Genomic DNA, 16,248 nt, shown 5'->3' with positions numbered 1-16,248 from the left:
AATTTGTAAACAAACTTTTCATTAACTAAATAATTATTTATTTGTTGTTGTTTATCTACAGCAAAAGAAAAGTTTGGGCAAAGGCCGAGACACTCCTATCATGCTCCTGCATGCACGAGTTAAGGAATATATTCCTTATAATAGCAACAAACATCAAAACAACCTTTTGTTCCAGTAAACAGAATGCAGAAACAACCTTGAGTTGGAACAATTGAAATGCACTATCACTACAACAAACAATCCTAAACAAACAAGTATCAAAACAACATTGAGTTTGAATACCACAACAACCTTATCTTAAAACAAAGCAAATGTATCTAGGCAAACAATATATATGTAAACAAACCTTAACAAATAAAACAATCTGTATTTAGACAAACTATCAACTAGTAATAAGTAAACATACTAGTTAGTATAAATAGAAGTAAGATACATATAATAAGTTAGTCTTAAGAGTATAAATAAAGAGTACACATTTCGGTGTAGCTCAAAATATGTATATTCTTTTGACTCATTTCTACTTAACTTAAAAATTAACTCGCGCAAGAAAAAGCTCGCCTATGAAAACGTCTTGGATGACATGATATTTCAAGGATTTACGGTAAGAATATTTTCAGGTTAATGTATAAATATTTACTACATTTGTTTTCACAGGATACAACGGTGAATGCGGCTGCTCTTGTAGCAAAAATACGATAATGTGAAGGCGTATAAAACAGCGAAAGATAATGAGAAGCAGACTACCTTCTCCGTGTACAATGCAATACATGTCGAAATGGACAAAATTTTTGGCGAAAGTTGCTTAGTGTCCAACAAACACACCATAAATATTGGAACAGACCCTCTAGAGCCATTGATTAAGTCAAGTGGTTAGTAAAATTTAATTTTCATAACGTATTGTTTATACTGAATTCGCTTTTTATATTTTTAAACAGTAAATCAAGGCCCGAATCGCGGCACACGTTAACGGACGAAATTTATAAATTTTTTTTTGTTTTCGTATCGTTGTTCTCGCTATCGAATAGGCTCTTTCGAAATTTGAAATTTTCTCATTCGATAACGAGTTCTCGTTTGTACGAAAGAATCGAAATTTCATTCGTTAGCTATTTGAGAAACGTTATAGCCCAAATTAAATAAAAAAATTTGAATATGTCAGCTAAAAATAATCCGAGGGGCAAAATGTAAGTTATTTTTTATTTATTTAGTTTATTTAACATATAATAAAATTATAACTAATAATTTAAGAACCAATGTAAACAACAAAAAACAAAGCGTCAAAAAAATTTGATGAGTGACTTTATGCTACAGCAACAGGACTTGGCAAAAAATATTTTGCCTAATTGTGGGGAAGGCAAAGTTGCACTAAATAAACTATGGGAAGCATTGACTTTAAAACTGGGCGCTGCCGGGCCACCGATGAAAGATGCTAAATCTTGGCGAAAAGTAAGATAAATAAAATAATAGATGATTAAAATAATAAAAAAATACAAAAATAGGTATTTGGTGATCAGAAGCACAACATAAAAAAGATAATTTCTTTCAACAAAGCCTCGAAACAAAGGACTGGTGGTGGTCCGTACGAAGAAAAGCTATTAACTGCAGCAGAAGAGCAACTCCTCCAAGCTACGGGAATAGATGTTGCTGTAGAAGGGTTGACCGTAGTAAAATCTTTTGGAAATATACAGCCCGAAGAAGGATTAAATGAGTTGGTAGAAATGATTATAGATAGCGAGGAAGAAGAAGATCCGACACCATCCACCAGTCGCAGTGCGACAAAATCATGTAAAGCGAAGCCCACTGTCGAAAGTGAAAAACTTTCTCTTTGAAAATGCAATTTACGCGCATATGAAGTAACGCAAGCTCAAATAAATAAAAATCTTGAGAAACTACTTGCTCTAAAGGAGAGATCTCTCCAAATAAAAGAAGAGGCACATACTGCAGATATGAAAATAAAAGCTGTGGAGTTGCAGATTAAAACTCATGAGCTTGATATTTTAAATAGAAAAATTCATAAATAAATACCAATATATAAGATATGTTAATTCCAAGTTCTTTATTGAAAATATATTTGTTAAAATTAAATATGAATTCAAATGTTCTTGGAACGTTTAATTCAATTATTATCTAAAGACAACATAATATGATCTCTAATTTTATGACCAATTTTACTTAATTGAGTCTCATTTCCGGTATCTATTTCTGTATCATTGTTTTCATTTACAAAATATCTGCAATATGTTGAATTTTTAAATTGTATGCAGATGTTATACAACGCTACACATACATTGCCGAACTTTGCCATCTTTTCAGGACTATACCGACTTCTTTTATCATTACTAAGAATTTTCCACCGGCCTTTCAGTATACCAATGGGTCGTTCAACAATACAGCGTGCTTTTGCATAGATTTCATTAAACCGTGCTTGGCACGAGACAACTTCGGGGTTTCTAAATAGTGTCAAAAACCATGGTTCCAAAGGATATCCAGAATCTTCTGTTAATTGAGAAAATACGTAGATATGTCTGTAAATATATTTTGCAGCTGCCTAAGTGCATATGGGCCATTCCATCAATTGGCGACATGGTTTTGTACCCGTGGTTCTCCGATTTTGACGAAACTTTAGAATATCATAATATTGACCAAAATAAGAATATCTGTAAACTTTTTAGTGGTCAAAGTTGCTCCATTGTTTTTTGGCGCGTATTTATTTTTAGCATCTGTATTTAGTCGACAAACATACCTCCTGGAACTTTATATTTCTCAACAAAGTATTCTGTGCACCTAGATAAACGGTTTGGCGAAAACTTAATGAAATGTGGACAAAGGTTTGTTTCCATTTCATTAACTACGTCCCCTACAATTTAACATACTGTGCTTTGACACATTTCAATTAAAAAGTCGTTACCAACTGAGTGTTGATAGCCTCCACTCGCCAAAACGGACAAAGTCGCTGCCAATTGAAGAATTGGTGGTACTGCGGTTGATAAATGCCCGTTAAATTCTATTTCCGATAGGATGAATGTAAATGCGTCTTTGGTCAGTCTAAACCGCTTCCTGAACCTGTAAATGATTTAAAATAATAAGATCTATACCAAGTTAAACGGTGTAATTAAAAATGCTCTTACGCTGCTTCAGGTAAAGCCATGGGATTACTTTTGGCACGAATCCTGGACCTTATGGAAATTTGGCGATGTTCTTCATCTGAATCAGATGAACTTGAATAAAAAAACACGTTAGGGTTCATTTTTTTTGCCTGCAAAAACTAAATTTAGTAAATTTATATACAAACGTATAATAAATTGGAATTTTTACGTCCAATTCCAATTCAAATACTTTCTTCTTTTGTTTTATTTCGTCATTCGAAAATGTCATTTAGAGCTACACCAGGGAAGTTATTTCATAAAATTTCTATTCGTTTCGCATCGAGTGCGACGATCCGCACACTCAACACGTTACGAAATTTCATTCGATACGATTACTTGCTCGCTCACGACTGCCGCGATTCGGGCCCAGTTTTTAAAAGAGTCGACTGATTTTGAAGCAATGCTCGATGATATGTCAAGTACCTCTAGGCAGAGCCGGTCTGTGTTAAATCGTAGCATGTGCACACCAACTGAAGTGTATTCACAAGAGCCGAACACAGCAAATACTACTCCATATTCCCGTTATCGGAAAAGCGCTAGAGAACGATATCTTGAACAAATAATCGAGCTCAAAAGAAAAAGCACAGAAGAAAAGGCAAAGTTCTACGCGAATATACAAAGTAAGATGCAGGATTTGCTGGAAAAACGAGATCTCCAGATGGAAATCGAACAAAAAAAACTAAAAATAGAGGTACTGCGGTGAATGAACGTCTAGCCACAATCCGCATCAAAGCGAGGTTTTTCAACATATCGCTGAGTTGCGCCCACGCTTCGACGGAAGAGAAGGACGATGTGACCAAAGATCCCTTTTATGAGTGCTTGGAGCGCACTTATGAAGGCTGCCCCCGCCACGATGTCAAAATCGTGATTGGCGACTTTAACGCCAGGATGGGCAAAGAAGGTATATTTGGCACTGCGGTCGGTAAATTCAGCCTCCACGACGAAACATCCCCAAATGGGTTGAGGCTGATTGACTTCGCCGGGTGCCGAAATATGGTTATCTGTAGTACTAGATTCCAGCATAAGAAGATTCATCAAGCTACCTGGCTGTCTCCGGATCGAAAAACTACCAACCAGATCGATCATGTTGTGATAGACGGAAGACACGTCTCCAGTGTTCTAGATGTACGTGCACTCCGAGGTCCTAACATCGACTCGGATCACTATCTTGTTGCAGCTAAGATTCGCACCCGCCTCTGTGCAGCAAAAAACGCACGCCACCAAACACAAGGAAGGTTCGACGTCGAGAAGCTGCAATCACAACAGACAGCCGAACGATTTTCTACTCGGCTTGCACTCCTGCTCTCTGAGAGCACTCGTCAACAACTCGGTATAAGGGAACTGTGGGACGGAACTTCAAACTGATTACGTACAGCTGCAACCGAAACCATTGGTTTTCGGAAAGTGCAAAAGAACAGCTGGTACGACGAGGAGTGCCGTGTCGCAGCGGAGAGAAAACAGGATGCCTACCTCGCAACGTTTCGATCGACCACTACACGTGCGGGATGGGATAGATACCGAGAGTTGAAGAGGGAAGCGAGACGCATTTGTAGACAGAAGAAGAAAGAGGCCGAAATGCGTGAGTACGAAGAGCTTGATAAGCTGGCTGACAGGGGTAATGCTCGAAAATTCTACGAAAAAATGCGGCGGCGTACAGAAGGTTTCAAGACCGGAGCATACTCTTGTAGAACCCTCAAAGGTGATCTAGTCACCGATGCCCAGAGCATACTTAAATTATGGAGGAAACACTTCTCCAGCCTGCTGAATGGCAGCGAACGCACAACACCAGGAGAAGGAGAACCCGATTCCCCAATCGATGACGATGGAGCAGATGTTCCATTACCCGACCATGAATAAGATCGAATAGCAATCGCCCGCCTGAAGAACAACAAAGCGGCAGGGGCCGACGGATTGCCGGCCGAGCTATTCAAACACGGCGGTGAAGAACTGATAAAGAGCACGCTTCAGCTTCTTTGCAAAATATGGTCGGACGAAAGCATGCCCAACGATTGGAATTTAAGTGTGCTATGCCCAATCCATAAAAAAGGAGACCCCACAATCTGTGCCAACTACCGTGGGATTAGCCTCCTCAACATCGCATATAAGGTTCTATCGAGCGTATTGTGTGAAAGATTAAAGCCCACCGTCAACAAACTGATTGGACCTTATCAGTGTGGCTTTAGACCTGGCAAATCAACAACCGACCAGATATTCACCATGCGCCAAATCTTGGAAAAGACCCGTGAAAGGAGAATCGACACACACCACCTCTTTGTCGATTTCAAAGCTGCTTTCGACAGCACGAAAAGGAGCTGTCTTTATGCCGCGATGTCTGAATTTGGTATCCCCGCAAATCTAATACGGCTGTGTAAACTGACGTTGAGTAACACGAAAAGCTCCGTCAGGATCGGGAAGGACCTCTCCGAGCCGTTCGATACCAAACGATGTTTCAGACTAGGCGATTCCCTATCGTGCGACTTTTTCAATCTGCTTCTGGAGAAAATAGTTCGAGCCGCAGAACTAAATAGAGAAGGTACCATCTTCTATAAGAGTGTACAGCTGCTGTTAGTTCTGCTTTCTCCAGGCTGGACAAGGAAGCGAAAGAAATGGGTCTGGCAGTGAACGAGGGAGAGACGAAATATCTCCTGTCATCAAACAAACAGTCGTCGCACTCGCGACTTGGCACTCACGTCACTGTTGACAGTCATAACTTTGAAGTTGTAGATAATTTCGTCTATCTTGGAACCAGCATAAACACCACCAACAATGTCAGCCTAGAAATCCAACGCAGAATAACTCTTGCCAACAGGTGTTACTTCGGACTGAGTAGGCAGTTGAGAAGCAAAGTCCTCTCTCGACAAACAAAAACCAAACTCTATAAGTCACTCATAATTCCCCTCCTGCTATATGGTGCAGAGTCTTGGACGATGTCAACAACGGATGAGTCGACGTTGCGAGTTTTCGAGAGAAAAGTTTTGCGAAAGATTTATGGTCCTTTTCGCGTTGGCCACGGAGAATACCGCATTCGATGGAACGATGAGCTGTACGAGATATACGACGACATCGACATAGTTCAGCGAATTAAAAGACAGCGGCTACGCTGTCTAGGTCATGTTGTCCGGATGGACGAAAACACTCCAGCTCTGAAATTATTCGACGCAGTACCCGCCGGGGGAAGCAGAGGAAGAGGAAGACCTCCAATTGTTAAGAAGAAGAGGTAGAAAAACTTTAACTTCCACAGCAGTATGTTATGAATAAAAGATAGCAAAATTAATTGATTTTATAACCAATAGATATTGTTTTATTTCATTGAATTCTTTTATTTTACGGAAATACACAGTCAAGGTTATCATAAAATGTACATTTTATATATACATATCGTGAATAAATGAAAAAATTTACGTGTTTATATAAAACACAAACAAACATACATTCATGTTGTAAAATTATAAACAATTTTATTATTTGAGTTTGAACCACTGTATATGTTGCTTATATATTATATACAAACATATGCACTAGAAAAATGTTCTTCTAAAACCTCATTTTAAAACATTTATTCGTTTCCTCATGTTAAAATGGTAAGCAACTGATTCCGATGATCTCCACTTGTTTCTCTCGCCCCCTTATTAGCAGGTTTCGACTGCGGTGCGGCACTTTCAGTTTGATGTTCAATAATAGTATCGTCGTTTGTTATGATACATATGTTGTGCATAATGCATGCACGTGCCACTAAATTTCAAATTGCACATATATTTCTCCGCTCCGTAAATTTAAGAAGCCTTCGAAACCGTCATTTTAGTGCTCCAAATGCATTTTTCACAACTATTCTTGCTGCAGAATGTGTTTTATTAAAGCTGATTTGATTAGGCGTTAACGGAAATAAACTTCCCATATTACTTTTCGCTTTTCTATAAAATGCTGACTTTTTTAAAACTCTATAGTCATGATATGATCCGGGTTCCCCACAATAAATGTCAATAAATTTTTTATTAGCATCGACAATGGCCTGTAGAACAATACTATGATTCCGTTTCCAATCAAAATATATATGCTTGCCTTTTATTGGTGCGTTAATTGTTATGTGGGTGCAATCAATAGCACCAATAACACCTGCTATTTGACTTCTTTGTAAAAACTTGCCAGTTGTTTCTTCCAACGCATCTGCAGTTGGCCACTTAATGAACTCATGGCCTATTAAAATAACCCACGCGACAACCCGACGAACAATCGCCCATGCTGTGGACTTCGTAACACCGAACAATATGGCTAGTTGTCTGTAGGTAATTGTATTACTTAGATACCATACGTACATGTAGATCATTGTTTTAGCAGGAATTTTGGCTTTTTCGGACTTAGTAGCAAAACGGGTTGTTTCACTTTCTTCATATCTTCCTGCAAAAAAATATACTCATAAAGAAAAGTCTCATAACAAAAGCCAATCATACCTATTAAGTAATCTAAAGTGGTGCGACTCAAACGAAAGTGATATTTGAAATCCTCATCTTCAAAATTATTAATAGTATCCTTAAAATTTGAGTATTTTGGATGCTCCATCTCTTCTTGTTCTGAATCCTCTGATGACGAACTTGATTCAGCAGCTATAACAGCCAGGATGTTCAATATTTCTTTATCCTCTTCATTATTTGAATTTGTGTACACAGTACTAAACAACTGGAAAACCCACAAAGTGGGAAGAATTTAGTATACCGTCCCAGGATTTCAAGGATAAAAAGGATATGGTCAGATAGAGGAGATTATCCTGATCAACGATAAATATAGTTATAGCCGCAGGAAGCTTATAGTTTTCGAGATATTCGCGTTTAAAGTTGAAAATTTGCAATATTCTAATAACATATTTTCGATATATAAAATTAATTATGCACTTATATTTTTCACTTTTATATCCACTAACACATCACTAATTAATTTGTACACATTTATTTTATATAATATAGTGCAAAAATAGCTTTTAATATACATTTAAATTATTGTTGAATTATGATTATTTAAGAATAACAAATGAATTACAAACTGTGAAATAATCAGTGTTACCTTATCGACATCATTTGTAATAAAGTGAACAGTTTATACCCCAAATACGAAAATCAACAACCTATAAAAAAAATAACCCTGGTAGGTCCAACACCGGGGTGTATCAAATTTTTTTCGCGTAGAACTCCTTTTTGTAATTTTTTATATATTTTTTCTTGTTTATCAACGATTACGTTTCCTGTATTTAGGGTATAATATTTCTTTATATTTTTTTTTGTTTTAGTTTGTAAAATATTTTAGTATGGTAACACTGATTATTTGTCAGTTTGTAATTCATTTGTTATTCTTAAATAATCATAATTCAACAATAATTTAAATGTATATTAAAAGCTATTTTTGCACTATATTATATAAAATAAATCTGTGCAAATGAATTAGTGATGTGTTAGTGTATATAAAATTGAAAAATATAAGTGCAAAATTAATTTTATATAAAGAAAATATGTAATTAAAATATTGCAAATTTTCAACTTTAAACGCGAATATCTCGAAAACTATAAGCTTCCTGCGGCTATAACCGCATATATGTATATTCGTGATCTGGAGGGTCTCCTCTATCCGACCATACCCATTTTATTCCCGAAATCCTGACGCGGTATACTAAAGCCGTCCCCACAAAGTTTAATTTCGTCTTAATTTTAATATAAAATCTCTACTTACCGCATCTAGTATAATATTTTCCATTTCGTGAATTTATTTATTTTTCAATTGTTTACATTTTTTTCTTTCAAAAGGTTTCTCGCTATTGCCAACTACTTTTTTTGGGAAAAATCATAGATAATGTGAATGAGAAAGCGATGAACTGGCAATGCCTCTAGTACAATATACAACCTATGATAGCTTATGATAAGCCAACATAATTATGTTGGCTAAGTCTTCCATACAAAATAAGGTAATTGCTTAGTTTGCTGGTCAAATAAAACACGCCTATTATATGTTCTCTGACGCGGTGACAGCCAAAAAATTTGGTTAGTCCTCTTTTGTTTTACTTTTGCTTAACATTTGTTGAATGAATACATTTTCATATGTAGATTTGTGAAGGTGTGTTAGTAATAAGTAAAATTTGTGTAAATTGTAAATTGCTGTTTTTTAATTATGTGTGATTTTGTTGACCAATTTTTTCAACATGAAATATTTCATTTGTATATAAAAGGGTGATCCTTTTCAAGGTTCCTTACTTTTTATTATCATTCGAAAGAACATTCTTTGGGATTTATTTTTTTATTCTCTTTTTATACTCTTGCAACCACAAGTACAGAGTAACTATTATAGTTTTGTTCACATAACGATTGTACGTATTACCTAAAACTGAACGAGATAAATATAAGTTTATGTATATATAAATGATCAGGATGACAAGAAAAGTTGAAATCCGGTTGACTGTTTGTCAAGCTGTAACTTGATTAAAAATTGAGATATCTCGATGAAACTTGGTATGTTGGTTCTTTGGTACAAAAAAATATTCGAGTTTGTAGATGAGCGTAATTGGACCACTGCCACCCCCACAAATTGCCATTATCCGAAAACATATAAAATGCCATAAATAAGCAATAAATTAAGATATAAACCATTAATTTGGTACGGAGGATCGGAGAAGTAAGGGGCACCCTCTAAAAAGTTTAAAGTAAATATCTCCTAAACCACTTAAGCTACAACAATCAAATTAGATGAGCAAAAATATTATCAGAACTTCTACCGACAGTGTGAAAATGGATAAAATCAAAGGATAACTCCGCTCACTCCCCGTATTGGGGTATTGTTAAAAACTTCTAACTTCTCGCTTTTTCCCATATCTCGAGACCGACAAAATTACGTGCAACATTGTGAAAATGGACGAAATCGGACCACAATCACGCCTACTTCCCATATAGCACCATTTTAGACTCCACTTAATTCGTTCAGTTTCCAGTACACAAATCAAGAAGCAATTAATTTTACGGGATACAACTTTGCACGAATAATGCCTTGTGTGTGTGACAACCCATGACCAAAAATTGCTTAAATCCCATAAAACTATTAAATGTGAGCGAAAACTTGACTTCTAATATTCTGCTGATTTTACTCTATGTGATTGGTTTTTTAATATTTAACATGTTAATAGTATGTCTTATTCTTCTTTACTGGCGTAGAAACCGTTTACGCGGTTATAACCGAGTTAAGGACAGCACGCCAGGCGTTTCTTCTTTTCGCAAGGTGGCACCCATTGGAGGTTCCAAGCAAAGCCAGGTCCTTCTCCAACTAGTCTTTTCAAAGAAGTAGAGGTCTTCCTCTTCCTCTGCTTCCCTCGGCAGATATTACGTCGAATACTTTCAGAGCTGGAGTGTTTTCGTTCATTCGGACGACAGAACCTAGCCAGCGTAGCCGCTGTCTTTTAATTCGCTGAACTATGTCAATGGCGTCGTGTATCTCATACATTTCAGCTCATCAGCGCTATTTCAGGGCTATTCGCCTTGGCCAACGCGCAAAGGACCATAAATCTTCTGCAGAACATTTCTCTCGAAAACTCGTAACGTTGACTCATCAGATGTTGTAAACGTCCATGCCTCTGCACCATATAGCAGCACCATATAGCACCTTGTGACTTATATGTAGAGTTTGGTTTTTGTTCACCGATAGAGGACTTTGCTTCTCAATTGCATACTCAGTCTTAAGTAGCACCTGTTGGCAAGAGTTATCCTGTGTTGGATTTACAGGCTGACATTGTTGGTGGTGCTTACACTGGTTCTTAAATACACCAAACTATCTACAATTTCAAAGTTATGACTGTCAACACTAACGTGAGACCCAAATCGCGAGTGCGACGACTGTTTGTTTGATGACAGGAGATATTTCGTCTTGCCCTCGTTCACTGCCAGACCCATTTGCTTTGCTTCCTTGTCCAGTCTGGAGAAAGCAGATCTAACGGCGCGGGTATTGAGGCCGATGATATCAATATCATCGGCATACGCCAGCAGCTGTACACTCTTATAAAAGATTGTACCTGCTCGATTAACTTCTGCAGCTCGAATTATTTTCTCCAGCAGCAGATTGAAGAAGTCGCACGATAGTGAGTGCCTTGTCTGAAACCTCGTTTGGTATCGAACGGCTCGGAGAGGTTCTTCCCGATCCTGAAGGAGCTTTTGGTGTTGCTCAAGGTCAGTTTACACAGCCGTATTAGTTTTCATAAAGGCAGCTCCTTTTCGTGCTGTCGAAAGCAGCTTTGAAATCGACGAAGAGGTGGTGTGTGTCGATTCTCCTTTCACGGGTCTGTTCCAAAATTTGGCGCAAGGTAAATATCTGGTCGGTTGTTGATTTGCCAGGTCTAAAGCCACACTGATAAGGTTCAATCAGTTTGTTGACGGTGGGCTTTAATCTTTCACACAATATGCTCGATAGAACTTTATACGCATGTTGAGGATGCTTATCCCACGGTAGTTGGCGCAGATTGTGAAGTCTCCCTTTTTGTGGATTGGGCATAGCACACTTAAATTCCAATCGTTGGGCATGCTTTCGTTCGACCATATTTTGCAAAGAAGCTGAGGCATGCTCCTTATCAGTTCTTCACCACCGTGAATAGCTCGGCCTGTAGCCCATCGGCCCCCGCTGCTTTGTTGTGTTCCCTCCATAATTTAAGTATGCTCTGTGCATCGGTCACTGGATCACCTTTGGGGGTTCTACAAGAGTATGCTCCGGTCGTGAAACCTTCTGTAAGCCGCCGCATATTTTCGTAGAATTTTCGAGCATTACCTCTGTCTGCCAGCTTATCGAGCTCTTCATACTCACGCATTTCAGCCTCTTTCTTTATCTGTACGATTTTGACATCGTTTCAGGGGCAGCTCTCATAGGTGTGCTCCAAGCATGGGAGAAGGTATCTTTGGTCACATGGTCCTTCCCTTACGTCGAGGCGTGGACGCAGATAAGCGATATGTTGATAATTTCATTTAAATGTTGACCGCGGCTGCGTCTTAGGTGGTCCATTCGGAAAGTCCAATTTTGGGCAACTTTTTCGAGCATTTCGGCCGGAATAGCCCGAATTTCTTCGGAAATGTTGTCTTCCAAAGCTGGAATAGTTGCTGGCTTATTTCTGTAGACTTTAGACTTGACGTAGCCCCACAAAAAATAGTCTAAAGGCGTTAAATCGCATGATCTTTGTGGCCAACTGCCCATGCATCCCGAAAAATGCACTGTTTGGTGTGGTTTGTACGCTGGTGGAATCATTGGACCGTATTTTTTCAAAGATGCTGTTGGACGCAACGTTACGGTGAATGGCGATCGCTATCGTTCGATGCTAACAAACTTTTTGTTGCCAAAAATGGAAGAACTGAACTTGGTTGACATGTGGTTTCAACAAGATGGCGCTACATGCCACACAGCTCGCGATTCTATGGCCATTTTGAGGGAAAACTTCGGAGAACAATTCATCTCAAGAAATGGACCCGTAAGTTGGCCACCGAGATCATGCGATTTAACGCCTTTAGACTATTTTTTGTGGGGCTACGTCAAGTCTAAAGTCTACAGAAATAAGCCAGCAACTATTCCAGCTTTGGAAGACAACATTTCCGAAGAAATTCGGGCTATTCCGGCCGAAATGCTCGAAAAAGTTGCCCAAAATTGGACTTTCCGAATGGACCACCTAAGACGCAGCCGCGGTCAACATTTAAATGAAATTATCTTCAAAAAGTAAATGTCATGAACCAATCTAACGTTTCAAATAAAGAACCGATGAGATTTTGCAAATTTTATGCGTTTTTTTTTAAAAAAAGTTATCAAGCTCTTAAAAAATCACCCGATATAATCGATTTTTGTATCATACTCCCCCAATTGTACTAACCAACGCTCTAGACTGGGACTTATATCCTTACCACAATTTTTCTTCTGCAGCCACTTAAACGGTTGATGATCTGTTTTAAGATCGAACTCTCTTCCGTATAAATAAGGTATGTAATATTTTACTGCCACCGCCGCTACTTTATCTATCGCTAACAACTCTTTTTCTATAGTTGAGTAGTTTTTTTCGCGAGTGTTTAATGTTCTCAAAGCTTATGAAATTGGATGCTCATCTTGAGTGAGAACTGCGCCAATAGCAAAGTTACTAGCATCAGTTATTAGTTTAAATATTGTCTTAAAAACTAGATATCTTAAAATTGGCAGGATTTGTGATCATGTCTTTTAATTTTTCAAAGGCAGTTTAATAACTTGGGTTATATACGTTAATTTTTGCATCGTTTTTTAGATATGCGACCATAGGGTAAGTAATCATGTCTTTTAATTTTTCAAAGGCGGTTATATAACTTGGGTTATATACATACGTTAATTTTTGCATCTTTTTTAGATATGCGACCATAGGTTAAGCTATCTTAGAATAGTATTTGATGAATTACCTAAAGAAGCCTGTGATACCTAGGAAAGATTTTATTTGTTTTTGCGAAGTGGATAACTTTAATTTCCGTAAGGCTCTCATTTTATTTGGGTTTGGCTTTATCTCTTCAGGGGCTAATAAATGACCTAGAAAGTCCGTTTCTTTTTTTTAGAAAATTGCATTTATACAGTCTTACTTTTAATTTCGCTTGTTGTAATTTTATAAATATTTTCTTCATATTTTCTATGTGTTCTGACAAAGAGGTACTAAAGATTAGGATGTCATCTAAATAGACAACGCATATCTTATTTATGAAATCTCGAAGAACTGAATTAATGAGACGTTGATACATTCGCATCCTCAAGAACTCATAATGCCCTAACGGAGTAGAAAATGCTGTTTTTTCTTGTCATTTTCATCCACCAGTATATGGTGAAAACTTTTAGCGAAGTCAAAAGAAGAAAAATATTGGGCTCTTCCCAATTTATCCATGATATCATCGATGTTGGGTATCGGAAATTTATCACTAACGGTAATTTCATTAAACTTTCGGTAATCGATCACAATGCGCCATTTCTTATTTCCAGATTTATCTGTTTTTTTGGGAACTACCCACAAAGTACTATTATAAGCAGAATCGCTTTCTCTAATATTTTATTTGTTTCTGAATTTCCAATTCGTGGCCTTGGGCGTAAAAGAAAGTTTGTATCCTTCTTTAAAAAAATAGTTCATTAAACTCATGCAATACATTTTTTATTAATTGGCTTTCTTCGGAATTCAAATGTGATAAATCTAAGTTTTCCATGTCACTGAATTCGTTTGCGCATTACTGCTTTTTACACGGACTAACTCTTTCAAAATGTATTGTATTTCCTAATCTTTATATATATGTCCGTGTCTGACCGTGTGTTTGTAATTGAACTGCTCCTAAACGGCTGGACCGATTTTGATGAAATTTTTTGTGTGTGTTTAAGCAGATTCGAGGATGGTTTAGATTCACAATTTGGTCCACTGGAAAATGTTTTTTTAAATTAATTTTTCATTTGTAATTAATTGCTAATTTTGGAATGTTTTACATTGGATCCGATAGATTGCGCTACCATCGTAGTATCCATTATTCAAACCTTAAATTGGCATAAACGTGCAATAAACAAATCGATGCCAAAGTAAAGGCGACATCTGTAGACAAGTTTTCATAATGTGGACAGAGTTGTTCCTTCTTAAGTAATAAATTGGGTGATTCAATCTATGTATATAAATAAAAGAAAGTAGTGTTAGTTACAATATTTATAACTGAAGAACGGCTAAACCGATTTGGGTGAAAATTGTTGGAGAAGGTGCTTAGAGTCAGGGTAATTTTTTAAATATTTTCTTCATATATTCTGTGTTCTGACAAAGAGTAGTCCACTAGAATGATAGTCGATTGGACTTCAGTGGGAAATGATGGAGTTATGTTTCTATTGTCACACACCGACGCAAGAATTCGGTGTTATTACGATTAAAGACCACTCAAGCACATCTCGTTGTTTTTGTTGGATTGTGAACTTGCGAGGCACCCACTTTGCACAGAGCTTTCGCCTTTTTCGGGAAAATATTTATCGAAAATGTTTGGTTTAATTAAACTTGTATCTGAACCTGTATCAATGAGGCATGTAACTTCATGACCGCCAATTTTTATAGTTATTAAGGGCAATTTGCAGGTGGAGGCATTTTGGTAAAATTTACATCGTCCTCTACATTACCTACCTCCATCGGCTGATAACTTGACTCGGTCCGACTAGGTCTAGCACTTTGACTATCAACGCTCATGTGTGAAGACTTGGTTTGATAATTATTGTATCTATTATTATAGTTGGAAACTTGATTACTTTGGCTTGGAACTCAGCCATGCATGTTGCTTTGCATTAGTACGAAGTATAGAATTCCTTAAAATCAAACTGCTTACGATATGTTTAGGTAGCTGCGCACTTCACTTTACCCGTAAGACACTTACCACTTTCTTTTACCTTTTGTCTTAAATAAAACACTCGGCTTCGGTTGTGTTCAATTGAATTAAAGGTTATTATTTCCGAAATTGCAAATAGGATGTATGTATGTATAGGATTGAATATCCGTTTTAAAATATATTAAGCACACTGACGATAGGGCAGGCGACGATCGAGATAGCGAGAATCAAGCGGCGATGCGTTTTCTTCGTTTGTAGCTCAAAACGAGACTGATCTTAAACTTTTTAGTTGACCCTTTTCACCCGTGTGGTATGTGTTTGCGTGTGTGGATGTCCTCTCGCGTGTGGGTAGTGTTGATGTGTGGGTCCTGTGGAATGTAGGTTCTGGGTGTGTGGTGTATTGGTGGTGGTGGTGTATTCATGTAGTGGCATTAGGGGGGGCGGCTTATCTCATTTAGCTATCCCGGCCCCCCTAGGCGAATATTCAGCCTAGTAATCTTTGTAGTTGCTGGAGAGTTCCCACTACGTTGCTGAGTCCAGTAGCGGGGCGATGCTGTGGCGGTTTTGGACCACGCCTGGTTGGCGCAACGTGGTGCAGACGCCACTGATGGGCCGGGCTGCAGTAGTTCGGCGTGCCTGTGCAACACGCTGGCGTTGTGTTGGTGTTAGCTCCTTAAAGAGCCCACAGTGATGTAGTCGATGTTTTCGGCGACATAGCGGGCATCGGATGCGACGCGGCTCGACTTGAGCGGATGGCGTGGATGGGG

The 16,248-nt window shown here is 37.9% G+C and overlaps 1 long non-coding RNA gene and 1 pseudogene across 1 annotated transcript; one reads left to right on the top strand and one right to left on the bottom strand.

Annotated features, from left to right (window-relative positions):
• Window positions 1-3,516: 3,516 nt before the first annotated feature.
• Window positions 3,517-6,452, top strand: LOC126764346 (uncharacterized). Its single transcript, XR_007667960.1, has 2 exons — window positions 3,517-3,834; window positions 6,361-6,452. It is a non-coding gene; the product is annotated as an uncharacterized LOC126764346 (long non-coding RNA).
• A 259-nt stretch (window positions 6,453-6,711) lies between these two features.
• Window positions 6,712-16,248, bottom strand: part of LOC126764652 (uncharacterized) — a 12,322-nt pseudogene continuing 2,785 nt past the window's right edge.

Source organism: Bactrocera neohumeralis, unplaced genomic scaffold (assembly GCF_024586455.1).
Source record: "Bactrocera neohumeralis isolate Rockhampton unplaced genomic scaffold, APGP_CSIRO_Bneo_wtdbg2-racon-allhic-juicebox.fasta_v2 cluster09, whole genome shotgun sequence".
Lineage (NCBI taxonomy): Eukaryota > Metazoa > Arthropoda > Insecta > Diptera > Tephritidae > Bactrocera > Bactrocera neohumeralis.
Note: the sequence above shows the minus strand (reverse complement) of the source record. Positions and strands in the feature narration are given on the sequence as shown.